This window comes from Herpailurus yagouaroundi, unplaced genomic scaffold, assembly GCF_014898765.1.
Source record: "Herpailurus yagouaroundi ecotype Mexico unplaced genomic scaffold, PumYag 186, whole genome shotgun sequence".
Taxonomy (NCBI): domain Eukaryota; kingdom Metazoa; phylum Chordata; class Mammalia; order Carnivora; family Felidae; genus Herpailurus; species Herpailurus yagouaroundi.
This window is the reverse complement of record NW_024412417.1, coordinates 11024279-11050841: the sequence shown is the minus strand read 5'-3', so window position 1 is coordinate 11050841 and position 26563 is coordinate 11024279. Positions and strand designations below refer to the sequence as shown.

At 37.5% G+C, this 26563-nt stretch overlaps 1 protein-coding gene and 1 pseudogene across 10 annotated transcripts in view; one reads left to right on the top strand and one right to left on the bottom strand.

Annotated features, from left to right (window-relative positions):
• Window positions 1–26563, bottom strand: part of VPS13B (vacuolar protein sorting 13 homolog B) — a 795663-nt gene that overhangs the window by 439954 nt on the left and 329146 nt on the right. The gene's annotated exons all lie outside the window — the stretch shown is intronic.
• Window positions 13405–14857, top strand: LOC121042767 (40S ribosomal protein S29-like; annotated as a pseudogene).

Genomic DNA, 26563 nt, shown 5'->3' with positions numbered 1-26563 from the left:
CTCAAGGAGTTTATACATACATGTGGTAGGCTTTAAGATTTTTTTAAAAAACAAAACAAAAAACTCCTCAGTCGTGAAATTGCAGACACTAATCGGATAAATATATTTACATACAAGCTTCCTCAAAGCATAAAACTGCAGTCAGGAAACCTAGGTGCCACGTTTCCTTCCACCATTCAAGATACGAGATCTTAGAATACCTCCAGCTATTTAGGTTTCAGTTCTTATCTATAACTCTCAAGAGAGAAGCATTAAAGGCTGCCTATATCTCACAGGAAAACCATGGTGTGAGACAGGCATTCTGTTATCTGTAAAGAAAGAAGAAAAAAAATCAAGGGCAAGGAAAGAAAGGGGAGGGAAGAGGAGGAGAGGAGAGAAAAAGCACTCAGAAACACCATCATGTCGTAAGTATTAAAGATACAAATGTCTCTAGAATCTGCCCTTCAAGTTATATACTGATTACTACACTGATCTATCAAGACTATTAACATTCTTTCACCCTGGCCTTAATTGCAAAATAAAATAAGTAACAACAAGAAGTTTAAACTTCCATGACTCTTCATGTGTGTGTACCCACAATACAACCAACACTACCACCACCAGAAACAACAGAACAGGGTAGAAAATGAGGAAATGGAGCTTTTGGAGTTAACATCGTGAGACCTTAGAGGAGCATGAAGAATTTTTAAGTTGGAAGAGACAGTCCCCTATTTATAGCTACAACTTTTGACAAGGCTAGTGTTGGTTTTTTTACATGTTTTATACTCAGAACTAAGTTTCAATGATGATTACATTATTCAAAGTGCAACTCTAAAATAATGAGGCTGGTTTTCCTGTAGTTCTATAAAATTGGTGTTGTTACTTAGTATTTGTCCTTCATGAATACTTCACAATGCTTCTCCTTCTGCAGTAGTCTTAACTGAACACTGATCTTTATAGTTGTAAGAGTTCAGAGGGAAACTAAGAAGCTAACCAGGGAATTATAGAAAAATAAATGAGAAAACTTTGGTTAATCAGATCACTACTAGAATTTGAATGTTCACATCTATGCTGTAAAAAGCAAAAGGAGAAAAAAGGGGGGGAAAGGTGTGGAAGGAAGGCAGAAAGGAATCTCATTAATCATAAGCAAAAACGTTATTAAAGGTGGAGAGAGGGAAGATGGCGGCGTAGGAGGACGCTGGGCTCACCGCGCGTCCTGCTGATAACTTAGATTCCACCTACACCTGCCTAAATAACCCAGAAAACCGCCAGAGGATTAGCAGAACGGAGTCGCCGGAGCCAAGCACAGACGAGAGGCCCAAGAAAGAGGGTAGGAAGGGCGGCGAGGCGGTGCGCACTCCACAGACTGGCGGGAGGGAGCCGGGGCGGAGGGGCGGCTCGCCGGCCAAGCAGAGCCCCCGAGTCTGGCTTGCAAAAAGCGGAGGGGCCTGATGGACTGTGTTCCCACAGCAAGCGCGACTTAGCGTCTGGGAGGTCATAAGTTAACAGCTCTGCTCAGAAAGCGGGAAGGCTGGAGGACAAAGGGAAGGAGAGCTACTGAGCCCCCGGACGACAGAGCTCAGTTTGGTGGGGAACAAAGGCGCTCGCCAGCGCCATCTCCCCTGCCCATCCCCCAGCGAAAATCCCAAAGAGAACCAGTTCCTGCCAGGGAACTTGCTCGCTCCTCGCAAACACCCAACTCTGCGCTTCTGCAGAGCCAAACCTCTGGCAGCGGATCTGACTCCCTCCTGCTGCCACAGGGCCCCTCCTGAAGTGGATGACCTAAGGAGAAGCAAGCTAAGCCTGCCCCTCCTGCCCCTGGGCACCTTGCCTACCCACCCCAGCTAAGACGCCAGATCCCCAGCATCACAAGCCTGGCAGTGTGCAAGTAGCCCAGACAGGCCAAGCCACCCCACAGTGAATCCCGCCCCTAGGAGAGGGGAAGAGAAGGCACACACCAGTCTGACTGTGGCCCCAGCAGTGGGCTGGGGGCAGACATCAGGTCTGACTGCGGCTCCGCCCACCAACTCCAGTTATACACCACAGCACAGGGGAAGTGCCCTGCAGGTCCTCACCACGCCAGGGACTATCCAAAATGACCAAGCGGAAGAATTCCCCTCAGAAGAATCTCCAGGAAATAACAACAGCTAATGAGCTGATCAAAAAGAATTTAAATAATATAACAGAAAGTGAATTTAGAATAATAGTCATAAAATTAATCGCTGGGCTTGAAAACAGTATAGCTGACAACAGAGAATCTCTTGCTACAGAGATCAAGGGACTAAGGAACAGTCACGAGGAGCTGAAAAACGCTTTAAACGAAATGCATAACAAAATGGAAACCACCACGGCTCGGATTGAAGAGGCAGAGGAGAGAATAGGTGAACTAGAAGATAAAGTTATGGAAAGAGAGGAAGCTGAGAAAAAGAGAGATAAAAAAATCCAGGAGTATGAGGGGAAAATTAGAGAACTAAGTGATACACTAAAAAGAAATAATATACGCATAATTGGTATCCCAGAGGAGGAAGAGAGAGGGAAAGGTGCTGAAGGGGTACTTGAAGAAATAATAGCTGAGAACTTCCCTGAAGTGGGGAAGGAAAAAGGCATTGAAATCCAAGAGGCACAGAGAACTCCCTTCAGACGTAACTTGAATCGATCTTCTGCACGACATATCATAGTGAAACTGGCAAAATACAAGGATAAAGAGAAAATTCTGAAAGCAGCAAGGGGTAAACGTGCCCTCACATATAAAGGGAGACCTATAAGACTCGTGACTGATCTCTCTTTTGAAACTTGGCAGGCCAGAAAGAATTGGCACGAGATTTTCAGTGTGCTAGACAGAAAAAATATGCAGCCGAGAATCCTTTATCCAGCAAGTCTGTCATTTAGAATAGAAGGAGAGATAAAGGTCTTCCCAAACAAACAAAAACTGAAGGAATTTGTCACCACTAAACCAGCCCTACAAGAGATCCTAAGGGGGACCCTGTGAGACAAAGTACCAGAGACATCACTACAAGCATAAAACATACAGACATCATAATGACTCTAAACCCATATCTTTCTATAATAACACTGAATGTAAATGGATTAAATGCGCCAACCAAAAGACATAGGGTATCAGAATGGATAAAAAAACAAGACCCATCTATTTGCTGTCTACAAGAGACTCATTTTAGACCTGAGGACACCTTTAGATTGAGAGTGAGGGGATGGAGAACTGTTTATCATGCTACTGGAAGCCAAAAGAAAGCTGGAGTAGCCATACTTATATCAGACAAACTAGATTTTAAATTAAAGGCTGTAACAAGAGATGAAGAAGGACATTATATAATAGTGACAGGGTCTATCCATCAGGAAGAGCTAACAATTATAAATGTCTATGCGCCGAATACCGGAGCGCCCAAATATATAAAACAATTACTCATAAACATAAGCAACCTTATTGAGAAGAATGTGGTAATTGCAGGGGACTTTAACACCCCACTTACAGAAATGGATAGATCATCTAGACGCACGGTCAATAAAGAAACAAGGGCCCTGAATGAGACATTGGATCAGATGGACTTGACAGATCTATTTAGAACTCTGCATCCCAAAGCAACAGAATATACTTTCTTCTCGAGTGCACATGGAACATTCTCCAAGATAGATCATATACTGGGTCACAAAACAGCCCTTCATAAGTTTACAAGAATTGAAATCATACCATGCATACTTTCAGACCACAATGCTATGAAGCTTGAAATCAACCACAGAAAAAAGTCTGGAAACCTCCAAAAGCATGGAGGTTAAAGAATACCCTACTAACGAATGAGTGGGTCAACCAGGCAATTAGAGAAGAAATTAAAAAATGGGGGCGCCTGGGTGGCACAGTTGGTTAAGCGTCCGACTTCAGCCAGGTCACGATCTCGCGGTCCGTGAGTTCGAGCCCCGCGTCAGGCTCTGGGCTGATGGCTCAGAGCCTGGAGCCTGTTTCCGATTATGTGTCTCCCTCTCTCTCTGCCCCTCCCCCGTTCATGCTCTGTCTCTCTCTGTCCCAAAAATAAATAAATGTTGAAAAAAAAATTAAAAAAAATAAATAAATAAAAAATATATGGAAACAAACGAAAATGAAAATACAACAATCCAAACGCTTTGGGACGCAGCGAAGGCAGTCCTGAGAGGAAAATACATTGCAATCCAGGCCTATCTCAAGAAACAAGAAAAATCCCAAATACAAAATCTAACAGCACACCTAAAGGAAATAGAAGCAGAACAGCAAAGGCAGCCTAAACCCAGCAGAAGAAGAGAAACAATAAAGATCAGAGCAGAAATAAACAATATAGAATCTAAAAAAACTGTAGAGCACATCAACGAAACCAAGAGTTGGTTTTTTGAAAAAAGAAACAAAATTGACAAACCTCTAGCCAGGCTTCTCAAAAAGAAAAGGGAGATGACCCAAATAGATAAAATCATGAATGAAAATGGAATGATTACAACCAATCCCTCAGAGATACAAACAATTATCAGGGAATACTATGAAAAATTATATGCCAACAAATTGGACAACCTGGAAGAAATGGACAAATTCCTGAACACCCACACTCTTCCAAAACTCAATCAGGAGGAAATAGAAAGCTTGAACAGACCCATCACCAGCGAAGAAATTGAATCGGTTATCAAAAATCTCCCAACAAATAAGAGTCCAGGACCAGATGGCTTCCCAGGGGAGTTCTACCAGACGTTTAAAGCAGAGATAATACCTATCCTTCTCAAGCTATTCCAAGAAATAGAAAGGGAAGGAAAACTTCCAGACTCATTCTATGAAGCCAGTATTACTTTGATTCCTAAACCAGACAGAGACCCAGTAAAAAAAGAGAACTACAGGCCAATATCCCTGATGAATATGGATGCAAAAATTCTCAATAAGATACTAGCAAATCGAATTCAACGGCATATAAAAAGAATTATTCACCATGATCAAGTGGGATTCATTCCTGGGATGCAGGGCTGGTTCAACATTCACAAATCAATCAACGTGATACATCACATTAACAAAAAAAAAGAGAAAAACCATATGATCCTGTCAATCGATGCAGAAAAGGCCTTTGACAAAATCCAGCACCCTTTCTTAATAAAAACCCTTGAGAAAGTCGGGATAGAAGGAACATACTTAAAGATCATAAAAGCCATTTATGAAAAGCCCACAGCTAACATCATCCTCAACGGGGAAAAACTGAGAGCTTTTTCCCTGAGATCAGGAACACGACAGGGATGCCCACTCTCACCGCTGTTGTTTAACATAGTGCTGGAAGTTCTAGCATCAGCAATCAGACAACAAAAGGAAATCAAAGGCATCCAAATTGGCAAAGATGAAGTCAAGCTTTCGCTTTTTGCAGATGACATGATATTATACATGGAAAATCCGATAGACTCCACCAAAAGTCTGCTAGAACTGATACATGAATTCAGCAAAGTTGCAGGATACAAAATCAATGTACAGAAATCAGTTGCATTCTTATACACTAACAATGAAGCAACAGAAAGACAAAGAAACTGATCCCATTCACAATTGCGCCAAGAAGCATAAAATACCTAGGAATAAATCTAACCAAAGATGTAAAGGATCTGTATGCTGAAAACTACAGAAAGCTTATGAAGGTAATTGAAGAAGATTTAAAGAAATGGAAGGACATTCCCTGCTCATGGATTGGAAGAATAAATATTGTCAAAATGTCAATACTACCCAAAGCTATCTACACATTCAATGCAATCCCAATCAAAATGGCACCAGCATTCTTCTCGAAACTAGAACAAGCAATCCTAAAATTCATATGGAACCACAAAAGGCCCCGAATAGCCAAAGTTATTTTGAAGAAGAAGAAGACCAAAGCAGGAGGCATCACAATCCCAGACTTTAGCCTCTACTACAAAGCTGTCATCATCAAGACAGCATGGTATTGGCACAAAAACAGACACATAGACCAATGGAATAGAATAGAAACCCCAGAACTAGACCCACAAACGTATGGCCAACTCATCTTTGACAAAGCAGGAAAGAACATCCAATGGAAAAAAGACAGTCTCTTTAACAAATGGTGCTGGGAGAACTGGACAGCAACATGCAGAAGGTTGAAACTAGACCACTTTCTCACACCATTCACAAAAATAAACTCAAAATGGATAAAGGACCTGAATGTGAGACAGGAAACCATCAAAACCTTAGAGGAGAAAGCAGGAAAAGACCTCTCTGACCTCAGCCGTAGCAATCTCTTACTCGACACATCCCCAAAGGCAAGGGAATTAAAAGCAAAAGTGAATTACTGGGACCTTGTGAAGATAAAAAGCTTCTGCACAGCAAAGGAAACAACCAACAAAACTAAAAGGCAACCAACGGAATGGGAAAAGATAGTTGCAAATGACATATCGGACAAAGGGCTAGTATCCAAAATCTATAAAGAGCTCACCAAACTCCACACCCGAAAACCAAATAACCCAGTGAAGAAATGGGCAGAAAACATGAATAGACACTTCTCTAAAGAAGACATCCGGACGGCCAACAGGCACATGAAAAGATGTTCAGCGTCGCTCCTTATCAGGGAAATACAAATCAAAACCACACTCAGGTATCACCTCACGCCAGTCAGAGTGGCCAAAATGAGCAAATCAGGAGACTCTAGATGCTGGAGAGGATGTGGAGAAACGGGAACCCTCTTGCACTGTTGGTGGGAATGCAAATTGGTGCAGCCGCTCTGGAAAGCAGTGTGGAGGTTCCTCAGAAAATTAAAAATAGACCTACCCTATGACCCAGCAATAGCACTGCTAGGAATTTATCCAAGGGACACAGGAGTACTGATGCATAGGGGCACTTGTACCCCAATGTTCATAGCAGCACTCTCAACAATAGCCAAATCATGGAAAGAGCCTAAATGTCCATCAACTGATGAATGGATAAAGAAATTGTGGTTTATATACACAATGGAATACTACGTGGCAAGTGGAAAAAATGAAATATGGCCTTTTGTAGCAACGTCATGGAACTGGAGAGTGTGATGCTAAGTGAAATAAGCCATACAGAGAAAAACAGATACCATATGGATTCACTCTTATGTGGATCCTGAGAAACTTAACAGGAACCCATGGGGGAGGGGAAGGAAAAAAAAAAAAGAGGTTAGAGTGGGAGAGAGCCAAAGCATAAGAGACTGTTGAGAACTGAGAACAAACTAAGGGTTGATGGGGGGTGGGAGGGAGGAGAGGGTGGGTGATGGGTATTGAGGAGGGCACCTTTTGGGATGAGCACTGGGTGTTGTATGGAAATCAATCTGACAATAAATTTCATATATAAATTAAAAAAAAAAGAATATTTAACCTTCAAAAAAAAATGTTATTAAACATCCATTTACTATATTCCAGGACACTGCAGTAAGGGCTGAAAAATATGACACAATCCTTATCCTCCAAGTGCTTACAATCTAGATAGGAGATATTAATCTAATTACATACAACTGTCAAAGAGCATGATGAATGCTACACTTTAAAATATTCTGCAAATTACAGACTGTCTAATTCAATCAAGCACTGGCAAAGTCTTCACAGGGGAGGTAACATAGTTTGGGTTCAGGACAAATTCTTAAGAAAGAAGGAGTTGTAGGCAGAACATGAACAGAGGCACAGGGGCACAAAGTACACAGTGAAGAGTTTAGTGTGAAGTATACTGCACAGCAATTGAAACTGATAAACTGGAGACAGGGCTGGAAAGGTTTAGTTTAAGCCCTAATTGTGAACTGCCTTGACTATCATGTTGAGAAACATGAAATTTATCCTGAAGGTATTAAGAAGATGGTGAAAACTTCTATGGAAGGAAATGTAATAAAATTTGGGTTTTAGAAGTGAAAATTCTGATATTCACACAGAATATTTATCATTGTAATATACAGCTATATCATTGGGAGAGAGAGTGAAAAGAGAAGACCAATTAGTTGTTTTGCTTACCCTCAATGGTGCTCATTTTATTTGATTGTTGCTACAGTAGTTAGAAATTGATCTATTATGACCCCATACCATACTCTGGATATTAACCAAAATAAATTCATGAACTGTGTTTATTTGACCTGCATTTGATCCTTTTGCTTTTAAGTGGACAGCAGGAAAAAGAAGTTCTGATCTTTGACTAATTTGAGGGTCCTGCACTCCAAAGGAAACCTCCAGGCCTAAAAATTTCATTATTCTTTTGTCTAATGATGTAAGTTGGGACATATAATTGCAATCATTTTTAAGTATCCACTACGTATATTATTTTACGTATTTGCTGAAAGTATCATTTAAGTTTCATTTCCTCAAACTTTTTTAAATTTGAGAGAGAAGAGCGCATGCATGTGAGTGGAGGAGAGGAACAGAAGGGAGAGGGGGAGGTGGAGGGGGGAGGGGGAGAGGGGGAGAGGGGGAGAGGGAGAGGGGAAATCTCAAGCAGGCTCCATGCTCAGCACTGAGCTGGACACGAAGCTTGATCCTGTGACCTTGGGATCATGACCTGAGCTGGAATGAAGAGTTCCTCAACCGACTGAGCCACCCAGGTGCCCCCAAATTTGTTTTAAATACTCAAAGAGAAAGAAAGAAAAATTGGTTGATTAAGTGGTTTCTACTTCTAAAGATACCTCCAAGCATTCCACTTATATTGCCCCAGAGAGAGGAGGATGCCCCAGAACCCAGTCAAGAGTCGATTCTTTCGTTAATATTATCCCCATAAAACTCTGACACAACTCTGAGTGACCCTGAATTGACTTTACATTACTTACTTCTTTAGCCCAGTATAACTGAAGATCATAGATAAGTTCTCTCTCTGCTAGAGAAAAATAAAGTTATATTTTGCACACTTGATTAGAAAACTGAGAACTGTGCCTAATACATACACATATATTACAAAATTAGAATAACCAATAACCAACCAACCTGAGTGATCCTAAAAGACCATATCCCTCCAACCCCCAATACTTGCCACATAACACTGCCTTAATATTCTGGGGTTAATTCTTTCATGTCCTTAATCTCCATTCATCTCCCTTTACATCAGCCAACAGGAGAAGCCCAAAACTCTAAACATCCCTTATGACCCAGGCTCATCACCAAAGAGCTCTGTGTAACCCTAAGTGATGCCATCTCTCATTCGACAACACTGAAATCTCTTCTGTTCTGCCCTCTAAAACTCAGATCACTAGTAAAATCTCCCGTATCTTCCTAAAACTTTTCTCTGAACTTACTCTCCAATTTTTTTTCTAACAAAGCAGAGGACACTGCTTTCTGGGAAGTCCTCTTAACTAGCTGTTTTCTCTGCCATATCCTGCAAAGAACTGGGCCTGGGAATAGGCTCAACGGCTTCCCTGATCCTCACTGCCACTATTTTTTTTTTTTATCTCCTCCCTAAAAAAAAAACAAAAAACCTCACTTTGGATTTCATGTCTTCCAACCATACACCCATCACTACTTCTTACTGCAATAATCTATATGATCCAGAGGTCAACACCCTCACCCACATTCTTTGAAGATTTTAGCTCCAGGATCACTGTCACTCTCTGCGTCAGAGACAAGAGTCCTCATTAAACATTCTACCTGCTCCCCTACATTACTCAGTCTGCAGCAAGGCAAGCCTATGTGAATGATTCTCACCAATAACATATGACCTAAAGCTAGATAGTACCTCTCTAAGCTTTAGAGGCAATCAAGAGCAAGTGTGCTTTCCTTATTTCTTTCTCTTTGCTTATCTGCTGGCTGAATGCAGAACATCCACAGGATCAGCAGTGTGACTAAATAGCAGATGCCCAAGTGACTGCTTGCAAAAGAGTTAAACTGTGACCACAGCAATGTACTTTCCCTGAATAAGAAATCAATTCTCTTGTGTCAAGAGACTGAGATTTTTGTGGTTGCTTTTTAGAACCGGTGGACAGCACTGACTAATTGGACCTATTAGAGGAAACTGAAACATTTGACCATTGCCACCTTCTTGACACACTTTCTTAAATCCTTCTGGACACTGCTGTCTCTGTGTTCCCTTCCTACCTCACTACCAGCTTTATTGGTTTTCTTGCTACTTCATTTTCCCTAACTCTAAATGTTGCAGTGTCCAAAGATTCAGTCTTTGGGCTATTACAAATCTCTACAAACGCTCTCTTCTTAGATGATCTCACTTAGTGTCATGACTTTAAGTATCTTCTACATGGTGACAATTCCCAGGAAACACTCTTGATCTAGCCTCTAAACACCAGACTATTTATCTGTCCATTCAACATCTCCATTTAGATGTTTAATAGAATTTCAAATTTAACATGGCCAAAGCAAAACTCTTATGTCTTCCTCTGTCCCCACACCTTTCCTTTTATATTCTTTAAAGTCTCAGAAAACAGCAAATCTACCCTTCCAGTTGCTCAGTGAAAATAACTGATCCCCTCTCTCACACACACCACACATCTAGACAGCTGGCGCAATTCTCTTGGCTCCATCTCAAAATATATCATAAATTTGACCTTATTTCCTCTAGTGATACTTCACTCAGCCAAGTCACCATGATTATAGGCAGATACTACCTCAATAAGCTACAGGTCAACAGGTCCGCTTGCTGCTATACTTTCTTCCCTATGGTCTAGTCTCAACACAACACCCAAAGTGACACTATTAACATAGCCAAAAAGAGTTCTATCATTTCCCTAACCAATATCCTTCTCTGGCATCCTGTATTACTCACTTTTACTAGTCCAAATCCTTACAATGACTTATTAGTCCCTACAGGATGTTTCTTCCCCGTTGCCTTTTTACTTCCTCTTCCATGCCTCTTCCCAGTGATCTCTGCTCCAGCCTGGCTGACCTCCTTGCTTTTCCCTGAAAGCAAAAATACTAGCGAAATACTGGGTTAGAGAACACAGTAGAAGAGGAACCACATCCCCACCACCTTTCTCCCAATCCATTTCCTCAAGTCTGTGGGACATTTCAGAAGGATTTGGAGAATTTTAGCAAAGCAGGAATAAAGGCAGACCGATACCAGTCTGTGAATCTTATTATAGACCTATTCTTCCATTCTGTTGCTGTGGCTTGGAAAGCACTTAAAAATGAGAAAGAGGAAAATGTTGGCCTCTTCCAAAATTTATGAGCTATGGAAAAGTAAGACTTCAATTCAGTAAGCATGGTTGAGTGCCTACTTGTAACTAGGACCTAAGGGTAAGAAAGATGTGTAAGACTGAGACTGTGCTTTTGAAAAGCACATTTTGAAAAAGGGAAATAGGTGGGTAACAGACTTACTAAATGGACAGGTAGTGCAATAATTGTAGCATCACTGTCTTATAATGACCCTTTACCCTGTTCTAAATCACGTACATACAGTAATGGAAAAGAAGCTATTACTCATTCCTAATCCTAATAATGATTTTGGTGTCACCAGAAAGAAATATAAACATGCCTCTTGCAAAAGAAAAAAAAGTCAATTTTCAGGTTCATAAGTAACCTAACTCTGTACTTTTTTCTCCATTTCCGTGGCTACAATCTGCTGAAAATGTTCATTTCTATAAAGAAGGATAACTCACATTTCTGGAAGGGTCTTTCTCCTTCTGCTCCATCCTACAAACTGTTCTCAACCACAGGATACTATTCAAGAATTAATTGCACCATACATAAAAAAAATCAAAGTTCTCTATCTGGTTTTCGAAGCCTTGTATAAGCTGGTCTTGCCTCTCTGAATCTGTTCAACTTTATTTTCCACTATTTCCACTGAAGAATCTCCACTCCAATCAATGTCTTCCCCGCCCCCCGTTATTCCCATCCAAGCGACCTGCCCCCTCTTGATTATTGCAAATCTTATCTACTTAAGACCTACCACAAGTTGTACTTCTCTAATGAAAATTTTTCCAGTTCTTAAAGTATATAATAATGGCACCTTTCCCCTAAATTTTCCTCAGTTTTATAAATCCGGCCACATTGTACATGACTTTTTTTTTTTTTTTTTTTTTTTTACCTGTTAGAACCTAAAGTTCATAAGAACAAGAGCCATGTCATCTACTGCTTTCAATTTCCCAAAGTACTTAACACAGAGTTAAGAACACTGTAGGAACTAAAAATTCTATTTACTGACTATCTGACTAAAGATAAAATCTAACATCAATATCTTGGGTTACATATGGACTACTCTTGTCAGTATTCAACACTATAAAACATAAGTAAATGTGTGATGCAGCAGGAATATCCTGAAAGATTATGTGTACCAATTTAAAATGTACTACAAGATGCTACTTCTCCTCAATAATTGATAAATATCCCTGGGAAATCTGGGAACAGACATCAAAAGGTATAGGACATCAATACAAATCAATTAAAGAAATGGGAGCAAAAAAGTTTGAGGAATGTGATATTTAAGCCCCTAAATAAAAAATAAAAAGAGAGAAAAAGGTTTTATTGAGTCGTATAGTTATTTACTGAATACCTGCTCAATGCCAGAAATCGGTGTTAGATTCTGGGAAGAAAGTAAATAAGTCTTGGGGAAAAACAGTTTATTCAATAAATGGTGCTGGGAAAACTGGACAGCCATATACGAAAGAATGAAACTGGAGCCCTATCTTACACCAGACACAAAAACTAACTCAAATGGATTAAGGACTTAACAAAATGTCACACCTGAACCATAACACACAGGCAGTAAGCTCTGTGACATTGATCCTGGCAATCATTTTTTGAATCTGACACCAAGAGCAAAGGCAACATAAGCAAAAATAAACTAGTGGGACTATATCAAACTAAAAGGCTTCCGCACAGCAAAGGAAACCAGCAACAAAATGAAAAGACAAACTACTGAATACGAGAAACTATCTGCAAATCATATATCTGGCAAGGGGTTAATATCCAAAATATGTAAAGAACTCATACAACTCAACAGCAAAAACAAACAAAAAATCTAATTAAAAATTGGGCAGAAGATCTAAATAAACATTTTCCAAAGAAGGCATACAGATGGCCCATAGGTACATAAAAGATGCTCAAAATCATTAATTGTCAAGGAAATGTAAGTCAAAACCAAACTAATATATTACTTCACACCTGTGAGAATGGCTATTATCAAAAAGACAAAATATAACAAGTGCTGGTGAGGATGCAGAAAAACGGGAATTCTTGTGCACTATTGGTTGAAATGTAAATTCGTGAAGCCATTATGAAAAACAGTATAGAAAGTTCCTTCAAAAATTAAAAACAGAACTATTATATGATCTAACAATTCCACCTTTGGGTATTCATCTAAAGAAAATGAAAATACTAACTAGAAAAGATATACGCACCTCCATGTTCACTGTTGTATTACTTACACTAGCCAAGATATAGAAACAACCTAAGTGTCTGCTTATATATGAATGGAAAAAGAAAATGAGGTTAATACACATATATGTATCTACATATGTATAGGCATGTGTGTGTATATATAATATATGGAAACATATAATGAAATATTATTCAGCCATAAAAAAATGAAAATCTTGCCATTTGTAATAACAGAGATGGGTTGCAAGGACAGTGAAATAAGTCAGACAAAGAAAGACAAATACCATATGATCTCATTTCTATGTGGAACTTAAAAACAAAACAAAACAAAAACCAAACTCATAGATACAAAGAACAGGCTGGTGGTTTCCAGAGAAAAGGGGTGGACGAAATGGGTGAAGGGTGTGTCTGAAATGGGTTAAGGGGGTGAAAAGGTACATACTTCCAGCATAAAAGAAATAAGTCATGGGGATGTAATGTACAGCATGGTGACTATGGGCAATAACACTGTATTGCATATTTGATGGTCTCTCACAGAGTAAACACTAAAAAATTTTTCATCACAAGAAAAAATATTTTTGGTAACTATGTATAGGGATGGATATTAACTAGCCCACTTATGACCATTTCACAGTGTACATGTGTATTGTATCACTATGCTGTAAACCTGAGATAAATGTAACATATGTCAATTATACCTCAACTTTTAAAAAGTGAACAAGTCAGATATGGTTCTTGATACACATATTCTAGACTAAGAGAAAGAAAAGAAAGAATGAAACACTCTGGTAGGTGTTACAAGGGCAGAAAAGAGGTGCTAAGGTAGGGAATCCTGGCAGAGTGGCACAGACCTACTTGAGAAAGACTGAATAGAGGTTTCTTTACTGAAAGCATAACATTTAAACTAAGACTAGGAGTATGAAGAGTACATAGCTACAAAAAGAGCAATGAACTTTTGCCTTGTTCCATCTGAGAGAGCAAGATGGGTCACCAGGAGCTCTACTGTGGCCACCCAAGGAAATTTGGCCTGGGTTGTCATTCCTGCCCCATCTGCACAAACCGGCAAGGTCTGATGTGGAAATACTTGTCACTATGTGCCTCCAGGGTCTCCTTCAGTATGGGAAGAATATGGGCTTCGTTAAATTGGATTATGTGAGCCACCTTGAATGGGTCCTCCAAGATACCTACTGTAATGCCTATTCATTGTACATAAAATAAAAATACTTCCATTTTGAGTGTTTTAGTGTGTATGTGGGGGGTGCAGGAGCAATGAGAACAGTAGAAACAGCACATGCAAAAGATCCCAGGCAAGAAAAAGCATGGAGTGTTTGAAGAAAGAGGATCATTGTAAGAAAAAAAAGAAAAATGACAAATGATGAATGGAAGAACAGGACAGAGGCTAAATCAGGTCAAACTTTGTAGGCCAAGGTAAGGAGTTTGGATTTTATCTCAAATGCAATAAGAAGTTACTGAAGTGTTTTAAGCAGGGAATAAAATCATCCAATTTAGATTTATAATAGGATGATTCTTGCTGTCATCTGGACAATGGATTAGGGTAACTGAGAACAGATGATGAGATAATTTGGAAATGACACAAGTAAAACTATTTAGGACATCCTTACATTATTCTGTACAAGAAATTGTGTGGCTCTGATTTGGGATGCAGCATATGAACAGAATGGACAGGGGAAAAAAGCCACTGAATTCAAAGTTTCATCCTTGAATAACATGGTCAATGGTGGTGGTGGGGGTGGGGTACATAGTTGTACAGATCTGACACATTAGGCTTGAGTGGTTGAGTAGCCTGTAAGATACCTAAACAGAAATGTAGACAACTGGATGTGAGACAGGAAGGAAGGGTGGAAGGAAGGAAAGGAGGGAGGGAGGGAGGGAGGGAGGAAGGGGAGACTGGTATAACAAAACAACTCAGTCAAGACAAATGTAGCATAGATCATCAGTGTGAAAGAAGTGTTATTATGTAAACATGAATGGAAATACTGGCCTTTAAGGCAACTTTAAGATGATTAATATCAAACAGAGAAAAGAAAATATAAAATTACCCTGGAAGGAACTAGGTAAAACAATAAGCTTCACTTTGCTTAGAGCCTATACTTTTCCTTTTAAAATGTAAACATAAAAAAATGTGAAATTTACTTTCTATCTGAATGTGTTATCATTTTCTAGAACTTCCACATACCTTCCTTTTAAAAAAATGTTCATTTTTAAAATTTTTAAAAATGTTTTATTATCTATTTTTGAGAAAAGAGAGACAGAGCATGAGTGGGGGAGGGGCAGAGATAGAGGGAGACAGAATCTGAAGCAGGCTCCAGGCTCTGAGCTGTCAGCACAGAGCCCGATGCAGGGCTTGAACCCATGGACCGCGAGATCATGACCTGAGCAAAAGTCAAACACTTGACCAACTGAGCCACCCAGGTTCCTCTAAAATGTTTATTTTTTAAATTTATTTTTGAAGAGAGAAGAAGAAAAAGAACACAGGCAGGGGAAGGACAGGGAGAGGGAGACAGAGAATCCCAAGCAGGCTCCGTGCTGTCAGAGCAGAGCCTGATGCGGGGCTTAAACTCACAAACCATGAGATCATGACCTGAGCTGAAATCTAGAGTCCAACACTTAACCAACTGAGCACCCAGGTGCCACTTTATTTAAGTCTTATAATAATACTTAAATCTGTGAGCTTTTGTTTGAATACTTATTACCATATTCTAAATGAAGAAAATCCAGGTGTATGAGGTTAGCTTGACATGGGAGTAGGAATAGGATCAAAAGCTAGATTTTTTTGGTCTCTAATCTACTGGTTTTTCCACCATACCTTCTTAACTTGATCCGTATCTTACACTGATCATTATTTTTGGCAACTTAATTTGGCAACATAAATTTAAATAACTTGAAGAAAAAGTGATTTTTACATAGTAAGACTATTTTTAAATTTCTAGAGTTTAGAGAGTATATAAAGCTTTAAGCAACTTGCCATAGAAACTGCAATAATGCCTGAGACTTTTCATCAAAATACAAACTACATTCGATACTATCACTCTTGAAAGCCCCTTGGGAAATAATGGCTTTTGGATTCTGCAAGTCAGCGTGACATGGCATGCAAAATTGCATCTCATGCTGAGCCAACCAGGAAAATATATGTCATCACCATGTGACATTCAGAATTTCATCTGGAAACTATAATCTTGTTCTGACTGCTAAAAAAAAGGGGGGGGGGAGGAAGACTGCATACAAAACAATTTGGTTGAATTTTAGCTGAATTCCTGCCAGTTCATGTAAAAACTAACTTATTTCCAAAGAACTCTGTATTCAAAAACTTTTCAATGTACTTATTAACATCACAACGTTTTCTCAAAGAACTTCAAAATTAACTGACATACTTTTGAAATCTTATGATAACTCAAATTAATGAATCACTAGAAAAAGTTCTTTATAATGAAACAAAGTTGTAAAATTAATAAACTGTCTGAAGTAGAACATCAAAAACACTTCCTAATTCCTTTACCCCAAATGAATAAACTCTAGATAAAGAAACATGAAGCCTGCTGTAGGCAGCCATCTGTCTTATGCATCCTGTAGCTTTCAAGTTTAGATTTTCTCCTGGGCTCCTAATTCATATGTGCAATACCTTCATAAACCATTTACCTCATCCTATCAAAACACAAATCTGTGAATGTGATTTAGTCTAAGTGTTATATAATCAACATTTTGTGTTTTAAACCTGTTGTGACTAATTGGAAAATGAAAAATTAGTGGACATAAACTAGAATGCCTGCCTGTCTCACAAATTATTCCCAGGAGCCATGTTTCTGCTACTCTTCCATCTTCTGGTGTAACATCTCATGCTCCTAAACACAGAAAAGGATATATGACCTAACTTGGGCTGCGACTGGGCCAATCATAGTACCTAACCTCCCGGGCCACAGTGATTAAGATGTATGCACATGATCTATGAGAGGCCAAACAAAATCCTCCTCAGGTAGGTTTTCAACAGATACTAGACCAGATCTTTCTCTTTGATCACAGAGAATTAAGTATGTGAGTCCACAGGAACCACAGCCATGTACACTGCTAAGCCAAGAAACCTATGTTCAGTTAAAAAAAAAAAAAAAAAAAAAAGTTAAACCAACAAAAAAGGCAGAATCCTGATGGTATGAAGTCTCTGTTTTGAAGTCACTCCAAAGGAAAGATCTTTGCTTTTCTTACCATTTTGGTTATGCGAATCAACAAAATATTCCTGCTTTTTAAAATTTAAAATAAATTTTAAAAGTTTCAGTCTCTCGCAACCAGAATCCTAATTTAAAAATGTGTTCTTCCCTATTAAAAGAGTCACCTATCTATTAAAAGGAAAACCAAGCAATTCTTAATAGGTGTACCTGCCCAGCCCTCACAATATCATTACACAGCCTACATCCAAAATGCCCAAGCATATCATGGAGCTTACTTCCCCATTTCACAACCTTACTTCTTCAACAACTATCCAACCTTACTGCCTGCCTTCCTTAACTGGCTCTCACTCCTTCCATTATCATATCCACTGGTCATTGTCTCTATGACACTGCCTGAACTTGCATATTTGGAGATGCTATTGATTTTATCTCCATCTCCAGAAGATTTCTTCAACTATGTTAGTCAATACTTTTCCCAGTTTAACTAGGCTCCTTGGCACTCTCCCACCTAAGCCTTACAAGGAACTTCCTTCAGATAACCCTAAACTTACATGTAACAACATCCTAATATAGCAGTGAGCTCCAATAATGTAGTGTGCAAAACTGTAAGACCATCCATTGAGCTCTGGGGAAAAAATATGAGAATGTCTGTTCATATTTACTTTTATCTAAAAATGAGAAAGACACATAGTTTGTTAATATTTAGTAAATTAGGATTACATTGAGGTCCATCCCTATGTCAGAAGGCTACAGATAACAAAATGCTAAATATACTGGAGGAAAATTAGACATTCAATAACAAGAAGAAATTGGCACGGGCCCTTCAATCTTTCATTGACTTTAAATTAATTGTGGCATATTACCTACATACACAAAGTTCATCAGATTCCTAAATTTTGTTCTCTACCTTTAACTAATCCTCATAATTTGTATACACATTTTCAAAAGATTCCTATATAACAGACATATCTAAACCTATGGATTAAACATATCACTAATTTATTTAAAAGAAAAAGGCAACACTTTCCCATTAAGTTGGAAAACTATCTTACTGATATAAGGAAGATGGAAATCTACCACCCTTATTTCAACAAAGGCCTTTGACAAGATGGGTAGGACTGAAAAAATAAGTGTCCTCAGTGCACTAATGATGGTCTTTTCCCTCTAGGATATAATGTATCTCAGTGAGGTGGCGTTTCAATGATGTCAGCCACTAAAATCAACTATTAAAATAAGCTGAATTAGGAACTAAACCTTAAGTTTTTACAACACAGTATTAAATTTTATTTTAAGAAGTGAAGCACAATATTAGTCTCACTGAAATATTACTGATATATTGATATATTATTGATATATTAAAACTCTATCAGAATAAAAACATTTAAATGTTAATGAAATTATCTTTCGTGTTTTATAGTATACTAGTATAGTGATACACATATTTAATGTATATATCAATAAATGGTACACTCCAGATGCTTGCCCAAAGATTTTTGCCAAATAGGAATGCACTAAGAAAAAAAGGTGAAGGCTAGTAAAGATGAACTATTTGCAACCAGGCTGTGTTCTCTGTACTTGTTTTAATTTAATCACTTACTGTTTAGTAATGCTTTTTACAAAACATGAGCCTGCTTCAGATGTGTTCATGGAAACCAAAAACAGTGCTTTTCTGGGTTTTTTTCTCCTTTGTAGTCTAAATAAAATAATTCCAATAGAATGTAGAAATTAAAAAATAATTTCTCAGCATTAAAATACGTTACCTTCTAAAGTCATCTCCATTGAGAAAATTTAGTAGAGTTTATATTCTACTTTCAAAGTAAAAAATGAGAGTAAAATTGGACATATTAAAAGAAATCATACCTAAATAAGTCATCTGCTATACAAGACCTAGAGAAATTAAAAATAAGCCAAGAAGGTACAAATATGAATAATAATTACATATACTTTTCAAGAATCAAAGTTCCAAGAGGGAAAGAATTATGTGCATGCTACATAAATTGTAATATAATTTTTTTAAAAAATCAATAAACCTAGTATGCTTAAAAAACTTAACACGTTTTTGGAATTAATGAACAAACACTAACTATAAAACTTTCTGCCACACACACCAAGAGACACACTAAAAAAGTATAAATTACATTTTTTTATGAACTGATGATTTACTTGAGGAGTCCTCATATCAAAACTAGCAATGCAAGAAATTCAGGTATGTTGTAGTACCAAGTGAGTAGTGTAATTACCAGATATGTCTATAAAAGAAGACCATCAAATGATGCATAGATATGTTATGAAACATTAAAAAAACAAAATGTTAAAAATACTCCATAGCTACAACCATCTAGACTATTATGGCTGATATAACATTATAATATGGCATCTGTTGAAATTCTTTAGGAAGATAAGCTTAGAAATAAACATATAATTCAAATACTCAATTTTATGTCAAGTTCTACAGACCGTTAATGCTTTACCTCATAAATTCTAGATTTAGAAATAAAAAATAATGGTTCTTCAAAATACAAATGGAAAAAGGCAGTTTAGTAAATGTATTTTTCCTTAAGTTCTCTGATTACTTTCTGGATGGTTTTTCCAATTTTGTTTTTTTTGAAGTACTTCATTAGATATACTTCATTTTATTCTAAACCTTATTCTATTCCAAAAGGGGAAAATATACTTTAAACCACATTTTATCCCTGAGAGAATAAAATCAATTGTATAATATGCAATGTTTTCCAATGCTTTAATATTTTCCAATGAAATTAAATACCTAATTAATCACAAAGGAATGGAATTTTATGCTAAACTACATGATTAAAGTGAGCAACTTCTAATATACATAAGTCCACAAAAAATTTATTTTGCATACATTAATACTAACTTCACCCTATAACTAGGAACATACCTACTGAACATTCAAGTTTAATCAAATTAAGGATGACTTAAACACTTTTAGATGAATAACTATATTGTGTTTATTTACAATGCACAATTCTTAAAATTAGAATCCAAAATACATCAGTGCCTTCAGGAGCAATTCTTACTAGCAAAACTTGGAAATCTCACCACTTAAAGCCATCCTACAAGTTACATTGCCTGTGGACAAAATGATTTAAAAAAAAATTTTTTAACTCTTTTTTTAAAAATTTTTTTAAAAAATTTTATATATTTTTTGAGAGACAGAGAAAGAGTAAGCACAAGCAGGGGAGGGGCAGAGAAAGAGGGGATCAAGGATGCAAAGGTGACTTTGCTGACAGCTGTGAGCTGGATGTGGGGCCCAAACCCACGAACCAGGAGACCACAACCCAAGACATAACAGTGTCTGTATACTCAAATTTCTTGACAGAGTGGGGTACACCGTGGCTGTTTCAAATCCCATCCATTTCCAAATAAGTGAAGCTCCTCAAGCCAAGTAAAATTTTTCTGCCTCTTTGTTCTTAACGAGTCTACTGCGTACCAGGCAGTTGCCCACCCTCATCCTGAAGTGCTGTTCAGTTATGTCATATATATGTCATATGTACACAGGTATACATGCATATGCATACACCATTACTGCCTACTTCTCAGAATAATGCTTCTCAATCTCTCTATTGGCTCATTATCCTTAATCTTTAAAGAAATAGTTGCTCAGAATTTAATTTGGGGCTTTCTTCCTCATTTTTCTGTGTATGCTTTCCCCGGGAGATGATACACTCTGTGGTTTTGATTGTGTATGATCCATATGTCAATGACTCATAAGCCTCTATCACTCACTGTGAAAAATCTAAGCAACATCTCAGACATGACAACACTTTCACTGACACTGTCTTCTGATACTCTCATTTAAAGTAAAATATTTTCTACTTTCTCCCAAAGCTCCAGCTTATGGTATTCCATTTTAAGTTCTGTGGCAGAGGCTGCTAAATAACCTGCAGTATCTATTCTCTTTTTTTCTTAGTTAGAGCCCAGTGTTTTGGTCATGCATATGGGCCTTTAAAAATACAGACTACACTCCTGAGACCCTATACAGTTCTAGATATGATCACACGAGTAGTTTCTGGCCAAGAGTATAGTAGCAAAATTGAAGTGTAGAACATCTGTATACTTTTCAAAGAGGTAAGGCAACTTATTGTTTCTCATTTCTGCTCACTAAAATACAGATACGATACACTGTTGAAGCATCCATTGTGGACAGTTAGTCAAGTCTGGTAACAAAGGCCACCCGTAATGGAATAAAAATGTACCTGACCCTGGAGAGCCTTAACACCTTGCGATGTCTACCATTAAGCTTTCACATGACAGACAAAACTCAATCTTGTTTAAACTACTGTTACCGAGAGTTTTCTGATATTTTCAGCCAAAAGTAACTCAACCTTAATTATTATAACTACATTGTTTAACCCTTGCTTAGTTTAAAAATACTATATTTTCAGGGGCACTTGGGTGGTTCAGTCAGTTAAGCAACCAGCTCTTGGTTTCTGCTCAGGTCATGATCTCATAGTTCATGGGTTCGAGCCCTGTGTCAGGCTCTGTGCCGACACTGTGGAGCCTGCTTGGGATTCTCTCTCTCTCCCTCTCTCTCTCTCTGCCCCTCCCCTGTTCTCTCTCTCTCAAAATAAATAAATAAACTTTAAAAAGCAATTAAATAAACATACTGTATTTTGAAATGAGGTCAGAAAAAATGTAATTAGGGATATTTTACCTGATAACCTAAGTTCCTTGTCAAACATTCTCAAAAAAATTCTGCAGTTTTTCTTGATTTGTAATATACACAAAGTGTTTTTAAAATTTCACAATTTTCATATTTAATTCTCTTTGAGAACTAAATAAGATTAAATTTCCATATTCCTGACAAAAAATGTAAACATCTGAAACATCATAAATTTTTTATTTTTTGAAACACATCAATGGTTGTGAGATATACTTAAAAATATGTATTAAGAAAGAAAAAATATGTCAGCAGTAGCACTTCACTTCTGAGTGTCATCCAGGAACTTAACACTGAATTAACACCCAATTAAAGAGTGGCAGAATCTTCCATGCTCATCACAGAGGTATAGGTGTTTCCCATCATATCCTTATCGGTAGCTCGGATGTAAAATTCTTCACTATTTTCATCCTATGGGACTGGGCTGAAAATTTAGAGTAATCTCTTGACAAAAAGAATGCCCTGAAGTTAGCCAGGTATATATTGCGTATTAGAGGTAAAAGGGTAGATGACTAAATTTGCACAGACCTGATTTTTAGGGCTTCTTTTGCCTCTAAGAAATGAAAGAAGGCAACTAATATTCACAGAATGACTACGATAATCTGGAAATTTGTGTGTGTGTGTGTGTGTGTGTGTGTGTGTGTGTGTGTGTGTGAGAGAGAGAGAGAGAGAGAGAAAGAGAGAGAAAGAGAGAGAAAGACAGAGAGAGTGTGTGTGAATTTCCTACAGGTTCATTATTACACTGAAAAAATATGCTAGCTACTGAAAGTCACCAGGGTGCTACATACTTTTCAAGTGTTATTTTCCATAATCTGCTAAATAGCTTCATCAAAGCACCTCACACAGCACTGAAAAAAAATTTCCCAACTGGAATGTGAAGCACAGAGTAAAACAGTGATCAAATTTAGAAAGAGTTTTCAAAAAGGATTAAATAGTTTAACCTATTATTCTTCCTCTATAAATCAAGAAGCAATACAAATATTCATATTGAGATTTATTTTAAGTTTTTATTTAAATTCCAGTTAACATAGAGTGTAATATTTGTTTCAGATGATAATATAGTGATTCAGTACTTCCATGAAACACCAGGTGCTTATCACAGCAAGTCCTCTCCTTAATCCCCATCACCTATTCCATCCACTGATGAATAAAGATGAGGTATGTGTATATATGTGTGTATACACACACACACATACACACACACACACACACACACACACACACACACACACACAGAGGAATATTACTCAGCCATCAAAAAGAATGAAATCTTGCCATTTGCAGTGACATGGATGGAGGTATGGAGTGTAATGCTAGGCAAAATAAATCAGTCAGAGAAAGACATATACCATATGATTTCACTCATATGTGAAATCTAGAAAACAAAATAAATGAGCAAAAAACCCCCTAAGAAATAGACTCTTAACTATAGAAAACTGACAGTTACCCCCGCCCCCCCCCCCCCCCGTGGGAATTAAATACATAATCTGGAAAAAATCTCACTAAACCATTTTTAACCTTGGATAAGTTGCCTGACCTCTTTATTAATCAATCTCCATAATTATAAAGTGAAGGGGTTAGATTGGATAATTTATTCCAAGATACATATACAATCCTGTATGATTTTTTCTAAAGACACATGCATGGCTCCCTCCTTTACCTTTACCTGCTTCAAGTATGTGGTCAAACTTTCAGTGAGACCTACTCTATCCAAATTATCATCCCCCATCAACTAAAGTTCTGAACACTTTTTTTTCCATTTTATGCTCTTCATTTGGCTTCATTTTGGCAAGTTTCTATTGCTATGTCTTCAAGGTTGATTTCTTTTTCAGTAATGTATACTCTACTGCTAATTCTACCCAGTTTCTCCATTCACATATATTTTTCAACTCTAGACCTGGGCTTGATTCTTTATTATATCTTCCATTTCCCTACAAAATGTACTCATCTCTCCTTAAATACTTTAACATAGTTACAATATGTGTTTGAATGTACAAGTATTTAATATACCTACTAATTCCATCATCTATGCCATCTCTTTATTTATTTTGGCTTCTTTTTCTGGTCAAAGTTTCCTACTTCTTTGCATCTCCTTTGGCTTTTGATTGAATATGTTACACTGTGATTTTAACTTGTTACATGTCTGGATCTTCTTATATTCCTCATAATAGTGTTTGGCTTCATTTTGCCAGCACTTATTCACTGTTTTTGTTGCTTCAGAGCCTTTTAAAAACTGTTTAAAGTGAGTCGAGGGTAGCCTTCATATTTTTGATACTTTATGCCCACTATGAACACTATGGAGGCATGGCTTTTCTGGAATCCCTATTGAATGTCCTGAATAATCAGTGGGATTGCATTTTATGGACAGTAGGACCTGAATGCCTTCTAGCCCTGTGTGAGCTCTGGGAATCATTCAGACCACAGTTCCTTGGTCATCTTTCACCCAAATGTGTAGAGTCTCATCCCAAGCATGCATGTTTTACTATTTATTTAGCAAATATTCAATGAGAACACTACTTTCTCTTTCTCTAGAATTGTATTCCATGATTTGCAGTCATCTCCACCTCCTAATGCTTCAGTCACTCTACCTCCCTAAACTTCAATTCAGCAAGACAGCTGAGCTCAGCTTAATATATTGCACCCTGCTCTATGGTCTGGAGCATGCCGTTAGCAAGAAAGCCAGGGCAATTCTAGGGCTTGACTGTTTTGTTTCTCTTTTACGATGAATCACAGTTCTGTACTACATATTCTCTAATGTGTAGAAACCTTTTTTTTTTCTCCCACGTATTTAGAAAAGTTTCTTATTTATAGCAGAAATATAAATCTAGTCCCTGTTATACCATCATGGTCAGAAGCTAAAGGTCCATACTTATAAATTGTGGCATGATCTACTAAAATTTACATCATTAATTAACAGATCTCTTAATGTATTATTATCTTGGTGGTATTCAAGAAGTCAAATTAAAAGACCTTCTATTATTTTAACAGTGCACTTATAGTACTTTGAACTGGAGAAGTAATATATAAACATGTAAGATAAAAATAGCTAGTATTTTTTTAAAAGCTATCACTTATGGAGCATCCTGCTTTTTCAATTTTTCGTCTCCCTTACAGACATTGTCATCAACAGTTCCAAATTAATTTTCATAACATTTCCAAAACATAGGATAAACACGTGTCATACCTTTTAGGGGGTTCCTAGTTTTCAAAATAGATTCTCTAGAATATTATTTAGATTTTTGTGATAATATATTGTCTTCATGTGAGACATACTTTTATCATGGCTTGGCCTGCCCTATGTGCCTATAGCACTGAAATAGTATTGTTCTGCTGTCAACACATTTCCAACCATCAAACATATGTTCTCCCTGTAGCCAACTATTTAATACTGGTTAATTGAGACTGGAGGGGGAAGATGTCTGCTTCCTGTTGAATAATCACAACGTGAAATCAAGCCCAGTGCAGGATCACCAAGCTTTGTTGGCCTTCATGTGCGAAAAATACTACATAAGCGTTGGGAATGAACTTAAGACCAAGACTAACTTAGGCTGAAACTACAAAAATAAAAACTCATTTTAACAAGAATTCAGGCATAATAAGTTAACTCTCACATTTCTCCACTGTAAAATCCAGCTGAAAAATTAAAATGTGCATTTCATAATGATGTGAATATACTTAACACTAACTGAACTATATAATTTAAAGGTTAAGATAGTAAGAGTAAAAAGAAGATGTGTAAAAGGCTATGAATTCATTTACCGAATTCATTACAGTTTATGATGCAATATAAATAATAAGTGAAACAGTGGTAACTTCATTTAGAAGTGGATACAAAGGATCATAGCACTTTTTTCAAGAAAGCACACACACACAAGCGGAGGACGGGCAGAGAGAGAGGGAAAGAAAGAATCCCATAGGCTCCATCCTACCATCAAAGAGCCAAACACAGGGCTCGATCTCACGAATCATGAGATCATGATCTCAGCTGAAATCAAAAATAATCAACTGAGCCACCCAGGGACCCCTCATAAAACATTTTTTAAATTAAAACTCAAACAGGAACAGTGTACTCTAATTAAAAATAGAACAGAAACTTTTGAAACTTAATTCTAAGCAAAGAAAATGGTTACCACACAGCATTCTCAAGACAGCACTATCACCAAGGTTTCCAGAGAAGTAAAAATGGTGGGCATTCAAGAAGGAAGATACATAAACAATCTATGATCATAGTTCATATATAGTCTGTGTCATGTAATTTAATATAAATTATAAATGCAATGATAAAGTGTTTTGTTACACAAATGGAAATCTACAATTGTCTTATGGAAGAATATTTATGTTCTGTATTTGCATAGATGATCTAGCTGAGAAAATGAAAGAAGGGAGAGGTAGAAAATTGAGATATATTGTGTTTTGCAAGAATTCACTTTAAGAAAGAACATACTATCAGGAG